The sequence below is a fragment of the Otolemur garnettii genome, unplaced genomic scaffold, assembly GCF_000181295.1.
Source record: "Otolemur garnettii isolate 467f Iridium unplaced genomic scaffold, OtoGar3 scaffold00126, whole genome shotgun sequence".
Taxonomy (NCBI): domain Eukaryota; kingdom Metazoa; phylum Chordata; class Mammalia; order Primates; family Galagidae; genus Otolemur; species Otolemur garnettii.
Window position 1 is genome coordinate 5,129,317 of NW_003852521.1, and position 9,925 is coordinate 5,139,241.

At 44.0% G+C, this 9,925-nt stretch overlaps 1 non-coding gene across 1 annotated transcript; it reads right to left on the reverse strand.

The window, feature by feature from the left end:
- Positions 1-9,557: 9,557 nt before the first annotated feature.
- Positions 9,558-9,721, reverse strand: LOC111727826. The gene has a single exon (XR_002775282.1). It is a non-coding gene; the product is annotated as a U1 spliceosomal RNA (small nuclear RNA).
- Between the last annotated feature and the right edge of the window lie 204 nt (positions 9,722-9,925).

Sequence of the window (9,925 nt, forward strand, 5' to 3'; positions counted from 1 at the left end):
TGTTTGTTTTTTGAGACAGAGTCTCACTATGTCGCCATTGGTAGAGTGCTGTGGCATCACAGCTCACAGCAACCTGAAACTCTTGGACTTATGCAATTGTCTTGCCTCAGCCTCCCAAGTAGCTGGGTCTACAGGCACCCACCACAAAGGCTGGCTATTTTTTATTTTTATTTTTTGTAGTTGTCGTTGTTTGGCAGGCCCGGGCTGGGTTTGAACCCACCAGTTCCAGTGTATGTGGCTGGCATCCTAGCAGCTGAGCTACAGGCACCAAGCCCACCCAGCAGTTTTTGAACAACCTCTAATCTTTGAGGAATTTTATGCCTTGTGAATCTTGACACCCTAGAAGCTCACTTTCCCTTGAGGCTAGGGCTCAGGAATTGACACAGGCTCCCACCAGTCAGACAAGCCCAGCTAAGCCCCATTTAGAAAGAGGCCAGTGCAAATAACAGGCTCTGTGGAGAGGGTGGGGAGGGTAGTGGTGGTGGTCCTGGCTTTGGGGCAGTAGCAGAAACTACTGGAGCTGTGCGGGCTGCATAATCTCCAGACCCGACTCCTGGGCTCTTATGAAAATTTATGTAATCTATTTATTAATATCACTTAACAAATTCCTTTTCTGTTTTAAAATAGCTTAGAGTAGGTTTGTAGTGATTTTCAGGGGGTGGAGGAAGGATTAATTTAAAAAGAATTCAAGGGTAGATGGATGGTGGATGGTGGAAGTCAGTTCTCTCACTGTTGGACTGGGAGATCATAAGTAGGAGGCAGAGGACGCTAGGATGATTCACGTAGTACTGGATTATAGTTGGAGACATCAGGACCAGCTCATGTTTAGCTTAATATAGACACAAAAGTGGCTTGGTACCTGTGGCTCAAGTGGCTAAGGTGCCAGCCACATACACCTAAGGTGGCAGGTTCAAATCCAGCCTGGGCCTGCCAAACAACAATGATGGCTGCATCCAAAAAATAGCCAGGTGTTGTGGTGGGCGCCTGTGGTCCCAGCTACTTGTGAGGTGGAGGCAGGAGACTCGCTTGAGCCCAGGAGTTGGAGGTTACTGTGAGCTGAGATGCCACAGCACTGTACCCAGGGGGACAGCATGAGGCTCTGTCTCAAAAAAAAAAAAAAAAAAAATATATATATATATAGACACAAATGGCTACATATAGAAATATTATTGTATATACATGAGTAAATATAATATGTGCACATATATTTCCTTGCTCTGTCAACTCAAAGCCTTAGAAACAATAACGTCCCAATAGCAATGAGCACACTGAGGTCCTATGTCTGGGCTTCTAACACCATTCGCCAAGAAAAGGTACGAAGGATAATCAGAGGAATGGCTGATTCAAGGAGTGGGGCAGGAAGCATACGAGATGAGAATTCTGTAGTGCTGGAAAATAAGTGCTCAAAAACAAACAACAAACAACCCCCCAACAACAACAAAAACCCCTAGATTGATGGGGACATATAAAAAGGTCGTAGAGGCAACTTAGAGTTCCCAACAGCTAAAGATGGAACAATTTTAGTGACAAAATGAATAAAATAGTATAAAATAAGTAAATATTGGGCAGCGCCTGTGGCTCAGTGAGTAGGGCACCAGCCCCATATACCAAGGGTGGTGGGTTCAAACCCAGCCCAGCCAAACTGCAACAAAAAATAGCCAGGCGTTGTGGTGGGTGCTTATAGTCCCAGCTACTCAGGAGGCTGAGGCAAGAGAATCACCTAAGCCCAAGAGCTGGAGGTTGCTGTGAGCTGTGATGCCACAGCACTCTACTGAGGGCGACAAAGTGAGACTCTGTGTGTATCTAAAAAAAAAAATAAGTAAATATCCATATGTCCATACGGATGTAAATAAATGATCAAATAAATAATTGAGGAGAAGAGACACATCTCCTATGCAGGAGAATTCCGAATAACCTATGTAGATACTCTGCCCTCAGACAGGTGGAGCTTAACTCCCTACTCCGTAAGTGTTGACTGCGTTCGCTGCTTCCTTCCGAAGAGTAAAGTATGGCAAAGCGGGAGGGGAACCTGACACATCTTCTCGGCCTTATGCGAAGGTTCCATAGTTTGCTAGGTGATCAACGTCAGCATTAACCACGGTAGTTATGCCGATAGTGTCCCCTTGATGCAGTGTGATAAAAATGGCACTTTACCTCTGTGGTCTTCCTGCCAATAACCCTGTGAGTTTCAATCTGGGTACCATGACAGGATCGTAGATGTGCCTTGAAAAATTTTAAAGACCATTAATTAAATGATATTTGAAAGAAGTTCAAAGTGCAATAAGTATTTTCTTTTTTTTTTTTTTAAGACAGAGTCTCGTTTTGTCACCCTCAGTAGAGTGCTGTGGCATCACAGCTCACAGCAACCTCCAACTCTTGGTCTTAGGTAAGTCTTTTGTCTCAGCCTCCTGAGTAGCTGGGACTACAGGCGCTCGCTGCAACATCTGGCTATTTTTTTTATTGTTGTTGCAGTTTGGCAGGGGCTGGGTTCAAACCTGCCACCCCCAGTACATGGGGCTGGCACCCTACTCACTGAGCCACAGGTGCTGCCCGTATTTTCTTATTTTTACTCTTTTGTTTGATCAACATAGCTTAAGTGTGCCAAGGAAGTTTAACTATAGGTTCAAGTGTGCCATGAGATAAAAACAACCCATAATCCCAGTTGAATTATGAGAAAAAAATCGGAAAAATCCCCAAATAAGGACTGTTAACAAAATACTTGACCAGTGGTAGGAGCTGACCAGAGATGAGACCAGCAGGTGACGTGAGGTCCAGCTGAGATGCAGACATATGCTAATCCCAGTGAGAGCAATCTGTGCTCCTAACCTCCTTCCTCTAGGCAGCCTGTAGATAGGAGCAGAGAAGACAAGGAAAATCCACCCTGAATTTGTACAGGGAATGGAACAGGTGGTCAGGGAGCTGAGGGCCAGAGAGTAGTGAAGTTTTAGACTAAAAGAGAAGGTAGGTGGGGGCGCCGCCTGTGGCTCACAGGAGTAGGGTGCCGGCCCCATATGCTGGAGGTGGTGGGTTCAAACGCAGCCCCAGCCAAAAACTGCAAAAAAAAAAAGAGAGAGAGAGAGAAGGTAGGCGGGGCGCAGTGGCTCTTCCCTATATTCCTAGCACTCTGGGAGCTGAGATGGGAGGATCCCTTGAGCTCAGGAGTTCCAGACCAGCCTGAGCAAGAGTAAGACCCCATCTCTAGTGAAAATAGAAAAACTAGCCAGGTGTTGTGGCAGGTGTCTATAGTCCCAGTTACTTGGGAGGCTGAAGCGAGAGGATCGCTGGAGCCCAGGAGTTTGAGGTTGCTGTGAGCTATGATGCCACAAGAGTCTAGCCTGGGCAACAGAGTGAGACTCTGTCTCAAAAATAAGTAAATAAATAAGTAAGGTAGTAAGACCAGGAGAAGATTGGTATCAGGGGAAACACTGGGCCAAGGAACTGAAGGTCTGGATTTGGTTGACAACTGTGGGTTATAGGAAAGTGGAATGAAATTCCAGTTCTGGTCACAGTGAAGTGACTTGAAGTGTGAGACTTGAGGGCCATTCCACAATAAACTATGGAGTCTTCATGTAAGTAAATGTTAAGCAGCTCTTAAGGTAACTGGGAAAAGCAGAAGCAAAGAGGTGGGAAAATGTGAAGGATGAGAAATGTTTAAGTCATCTGTTTGGTTAGAATGGAAGGTCTGCATATGTGTAAGTGGGGCCAGATTGTGCCACCGCCCTGTCTGGAGCAGGCTGTCTATATACTGTGCCAGATAATAACATCTTCTTATTCAAGTCAGCTTCCTCTCCGAGGGAGGGAGAGGAGCACGGAGATTACAGAGGTAGATTGAAAGATTAGAACTCAAGGGTAACTATCCTGATTTCTGTGTCAGGTCAATGGCATAAAAAAAAAAATTGATGAGAGGCTGGGTGTAGTGGCTTACACTTGTAATCCTAGCACTCTGGGAGGCCAAGGCAGGTGGATGACCTAAACTCAGGAGTTTGAGACCAGCCTGAGCAAAGTGAGACCTGGTTTCCACTGAAATTAGAAAAACTAGCTGGGCATTGTGGTGGGTGCCTATAGTCCTAGGTACTCGGGAGGCTAAGGCAAGAGGATTGCTCAAACTCAAGAGTTTGAGGTTACTGTGAGCTATGATGCTACAACGCTCTACCCAGGGTAACAGAGTGAGACTTTGTCTCCAAAAAGGAAAAAAAAAAAAAAGAAGAAGAAATGAAAAGAAAAGAAAATTGATGAGAGAACTCACCAACAGAGTCTTAAGAGCTATAACAACCCAATGAAGGGCTGGCATTATGGGTCATGCTTGTAATCCCAGTGCTCTGGGAGGCCAAGGCAGGTAGATCACCTGAGCTCAAAAGTTTAAGACCACCCTGAGCAAAGTGAGACGCCATCTCTACTGAAAATAGAAAAATTAGCCAGGCATGGTGGTGTAGGCCTGTAGTTCCAGCTACTCTGGAGACTGAGGCAGGAGAATTGCTTGAAAACAGGAGTTAGAGGTTGCTGTGAGGTAGGCTATGGCCTTGGCCTCTAGCCCAGGTGACCCAGCAAGACTCTGCCTCAAAAAAATAAATCAATAATTAGCAACCAAATGAAATGTGTGCATCTTTTTTGGCTACTGACTCAAACCAACTAGAAAAGACTATTTCATGAGCTAGGGGAACTCTCATATGGACATTGATTTAGATAATATCGAGCAATTAAATTACTGTTAATTTTTTTATGAGTGACAATGACATTATAATTACCTAAGAAAAATGTCTATTATTTTTAGAGATGCTTCCTGACATATGAGGGGCTAAAGTGACATGATGTTGAGAATTTGCTGTGAAGAAAGAGAACTGAGTCAGATAAAGAAATGTGGCCCATCTTGGTATTGTCCGACCTGGAAGTTCAGAATGCTCTGTACTTCACGTACACTTGAAGTTTTTCATCATAAATTAAAAAAAATAACAACAGCTAAAAAAAGATTTGGGTTGAGAGTTAGAAATGTTCATTCCACCTGTAATCCCAGGGTGGGTAGGAGCCCCATGGTGACACCACTGTGGCAGGACAGCCCCCCAATCCCAGGTTGGCCTGTGACCCCAGATCTGGAGTTGAGGAGGGAAGCTGACCTCTAGAGAACCCGTGTTTTCCTCTTCGCTCAGTGTTCGGGGAACCCCAAGTCTCCTTTTGGTCTTGCCGGCTGCTTCCCAGCCCACCGAGGACGGAATGAATGACAGAGAAACAGAAGCTCCCACCTCACTGGTGTGTTTGTGGCTACTTAGCAGTTCTTGTTACCCTCGAGTAGGGTGTGAGAAACAGTGGTTATGGTAAAGTTGGTGATGTTTGTGTTTCCCAAGGATCAAAACTCCATCTCCCCTCTGTTAACATAAGCCGTAAAAAGTTGATCTGTATTTAATTTTCCCTGGGTGGTCCTGGGTTGACATCTTGACCTTTTGTCTTACCATATGAACTTGGGAACCCAATCCTTTGTTCCATCTGCTTCGAAGACGGCCCACCTCCCGCTGCTGGCCTGGCAGTTTCAACCTGGATTCTGTGTTTTGAAACCTCGTCTAAAATTACAGGGAACAAGAGATCCTTACATTTCATGTGAGTATTCTGAGTGAAAAGCATGTGTCGCGGCCACAGTGGTGCACAACTGGTCTGCATTTATGCAAAATCGGTAGAGCAGGCAAGGCCGAACATGTGACCCCTTCCTGCCCCCACTTCTTAAAGCCTCCCCTGTATTGGACAGACTGTCCTGCTGTTGAAAGGAGTAACTGAAGCCCACTCTGCAGTGCGTGAATAGGTCTCAGATAGCCTACGATCTGTGTGGGACTCCATGAACTGTCCCCTGCCTGGCCAGTGGAGGCATCATCTCTCCCCCCCAGGTGGAGATGGGGTAGGTGATTAAGATGAAGAGTTGTGATCACTGACCCAGGAACCTGAGCTCAGGTACATGCTGGAGTCTCTCTGAGCTCACTCCAGTCTGAGTGCAGCTGCATGGCCACCTGACCTTACCAAGGAACTTGTGTCTCTGGCACCTGCAAGGTGGGGCTAGCCTAGAAATGCAGAAGTGTGCACAGGGCATGTGCCATGTGACCAGTCCCAATCTGCAGGGCACACCTAGGCTGGGGGAGGGAGACCAGGAAGGCCAGCGTCCCTCTTCCATGTGAGTCCCTTGCCCTGTGTAGGGGAACGTGAACACACTTACTTGGCTCCTTCCCTTCTGGTAGGTTCCCTCCATGCAACAGGACAATGGTGCCGGAAAGTTAGCAGTCATTTGAAACTTCGTATCATTAGCCTTCTTTTCATTTCCCTGGAGTCTGAAGTCTGTTTCTATTGAAAAATCCTAAAAAGGCTGGATCCAAATCATAAAACTCAGCTTGTGTGTGGAATTGCTATGATGTGGGCATCTTGAATTCATTACGCCTATGGTTTTATAGAATATATTTAAAATGCATGCACTAAAATGAATGTAAACTTTACGATTCATTTTGCCCAAGAGGAAAAAAAGGATGAGAGGAAATTAAAGTTGTGCTCAGGCACATTTACCTTCCCGGAGCCACAATCAATGCAGCTGATGGACGAATATCTGGGTTCCAGAGGTCTGCACGGCGTTGCCCCTCAGGGCCACGTCCCTTTGAGCGCATGCTCGTTTCTCCTGAGGCTGACAATCGTGTTTTTTATAAGTCCCCCACCCATCGCTTGAGAATCTACTCACGTGAAACCACTTCATGGCTTGGAGCGAAATTGTTCACATTTTTCAGGTGTATAGATGCAATTATACATCTAAAGATGTGGGACTGTTGCTCACCTGTGCATGGGCGTTATCAATCATGCCTGAGCCTTCCTGGAGATGGGTCTGGAGATAAACTCATTCAGGCATGACCATGAAATGCGAGGATAGGAAAGTTGGCTTGAAAAGCTCCATTTAAGCGATCTTGATTTTCAGGTGAGGCAGAAGTCCCTAAAGGTACAGAAGCTCTGATGATGTAATGCAGGGCAAGCTGCCGGTCGCCATGGCAGTCTACCCCGTGTTAAAGTTCTTAAAGTCACTGTGGTCTTTCAGTGGTCTGGATGAAAAAAGTAGTACAGTCTGGCTTTGTGGATAAAACAAACCAATATATTTACAACACTGAGAACTGATGGACACATGGCAAGTGTTCTATGCTATTTATTTCAAAATCTGGTTTCCAAAACAATGTGATCCCCCACCTGACTCCCCATCACAGGGTCTCACTATTATCTATCAGGGGACATTGGGTTTGAATTCTGGCCCTGCCACTTTGTAGCTGTGTAATTTAAGGCAAGTTAAGTAATCTTTCTTTGTCTCAATTTCTTCATCTGTACAATAGGAATAAGAATTGCACTTTGCAATACTATTTTGAGAATTATATGAAAAACTATCAAAGGTCTTAGAACCAAGTCAGCATAAGAGCTCTGCAAGGCTGGAGTGATGGGCCTTGCTTAAAATAAATAAATAAGCTCTGTAAGTGTTTGCTATCATAATTATTGTATCTGGAATGATACCCACCAAAATGTTAATGGTCATATTTCTGGGTGGTAGGCTCCAGGTAAATGTCCACTTCAGATGGTGAGTTGAAGCTGCTTCTGGGCAGGGATACAGTTTTCTTGATCTTCCTAATCTTTGTGCATTTAACCCTGTGCCAATAAACATCGAACCAGACTGTGACGATTACACTGTGTGGGCAGCTTCTCTCCCTTGTCTCTGCATTGTCTCTTGTTTTCATAGCTTTTCAGGAGGTTTCAGGAACAGGATTAGTAAAGGGGGATGAAAGGAACAAAGCTTAGTAAATACCCATCTGCATAAACATATTTCTCACAAAATTGTGTACCTTATTCAAGACTCCTGAAGGGCTGAGATGCAGGCTCTGGACTTGCCTTCTCAGGTGAGGCCCCTCTGTGAGCCTGCGCTGTGTGGTTTGCCATAAAAATAACAAACAAACTACTAGTTAATCATCTGCACATGTGGCCCACGTACTGCTGGTCCCCAGGAATGGTAAGTAAATGGGATTTTATGGAAGTTAGGCCTCGGAACAGGCAGTGAAATTGGCAGTCAAGGAAAACGTAAACAGCAAAGAGCACGATTATAAGATACCCTATGTGGTATGATTTCATTTGCATGTAAAACTACATGTATAAATGTGTATATGCATATATGTATGGAATGTCAACATATGAGTGGTGTTTATCTCTGGTAGTGGGATTTGGGGTCTTTTTTTTCTCTCTGTACTTTTTCTATACAGAAAAAATACACACAAATATATATATGAAAAAGAAAAAACCGCACAACAAGGAGAATGCTTTGTTTAACAGACTTCAGAAATCAACTATAAGAGGCCAGGTGGCTCACGCCTGTAATCCTGGCACTCTGGGAGGCTGAGGCGGGTGGATTGCCTGAGCTCATGAGTTCCAGACCAGCCTGAGCCAGAGCCAGACCCCATCTCTAAAAATAACCTGGCGTTGTGGCAGGCACCTGTAGTCCCATCTACTTGGGAGGCTGAGGCAAGAGAATCACTTGAGCCCAAGAGTTTGAGGTTGCTGTGTGCTATGACACCATGGCACTCTACCTAGGGTGACAAAATGAGACTTTGTCTCAAAAAAACATTAACTATAATCAAATCTTATAGTTAAGATTTGTCTAGTAGAAGTTCTAGATTTAGGACATAAAAATACAGGACACCTAGTTAAAGTTTGATACATAATAAGTTTTTTTCATACAATATTTAGGACATAACCTCTTTGCTTCAATTTTTTTCAAAAAATAAAAAGAAATATAACAGTAGGATTATAGCTTCTACCTCCTGCCATTATTTACATTTCTCTTCATTTTTTTCTCTATAAGTAGGTTTATTTCACACAGACCCAATGTACTTTGTGTGTGCAGTTATCATTCACTTACCAGGTATTAAATCACTACTCCCGACCAGGCACTGTGCTAAGTGTTGCGAATAGTGAGGGTGACACACCTTCACTTTGCCTCCACTCCACATAGTCATTTTACATGGTTTTTGTATTAAACAAATTTAAGTGAATGCATAATCTGCCCTTGAGTGCATATTCCATTCTTCTCTCATTTACATATTAGCTTTTGCTATTATAAATAACACTGCCCCAAATGTCTTTGTACACTGAGCTATTCTTGTGTCTTAGCAGTATTATTATTATTATTATTTTAGAGGCAAGGTCTCACTCTGTCATCCAGGTTGGAGTGTAGTGGCACAATCATGGCTCACCGTAACTTCCAACTCCTGGGCTCAAGTGAGCCTCCCATTTCAGCCTTCCAAAGTGCTGGGATTATAGGCATGAGCCATCATGCCAGCGTTAATTTAATTTTAAGATAGACATCTAAAAAATCCTTTTATTTTTAGGCTAGTTGGAATTTCATAATATTTGCTTAGAAAAGGTCTATTGGGTAGAATGACAAAAAAGTTTTTCTATATTTCTTTGATTACTAATATATTTAATCATCTTTCCACATATGGGTTCACTAATTTTATTTGCTGGATTATCTACTAAATTTAGGGGGAAAGAGAAGTTCTTTTTTTTTCCCCCTGGGTAAAGTGCAGAAACAGTCCCCCACTAACACAAAATGTGCAGTGGAGTTTCCCACATTTGGGGAAATCTCAGGGGTCAGCACATCTGGAGTACAATGGATAAGCCTCGCCCTGGGGAAACCACCTTGGTTATCATGGTATCTCCCCGGCCACATAAACATTGAAAGAGAAGTTCTTAGTGATATTTCTTTTTCTTTTCTTTTCTTTTTTTTTTTTTTTTTTTGAGACAGAGTCTCACTGTCACCCTCAGTAGAGTGTGGTGGCATCATAACTCACAGCAACCTCCAACTCTTGGGCTTAAGTGGTTTTCATGCCTCAGCCTCCCATGTAGCTGGGACTACAGGCACTTGCCATAATGCCTGGCT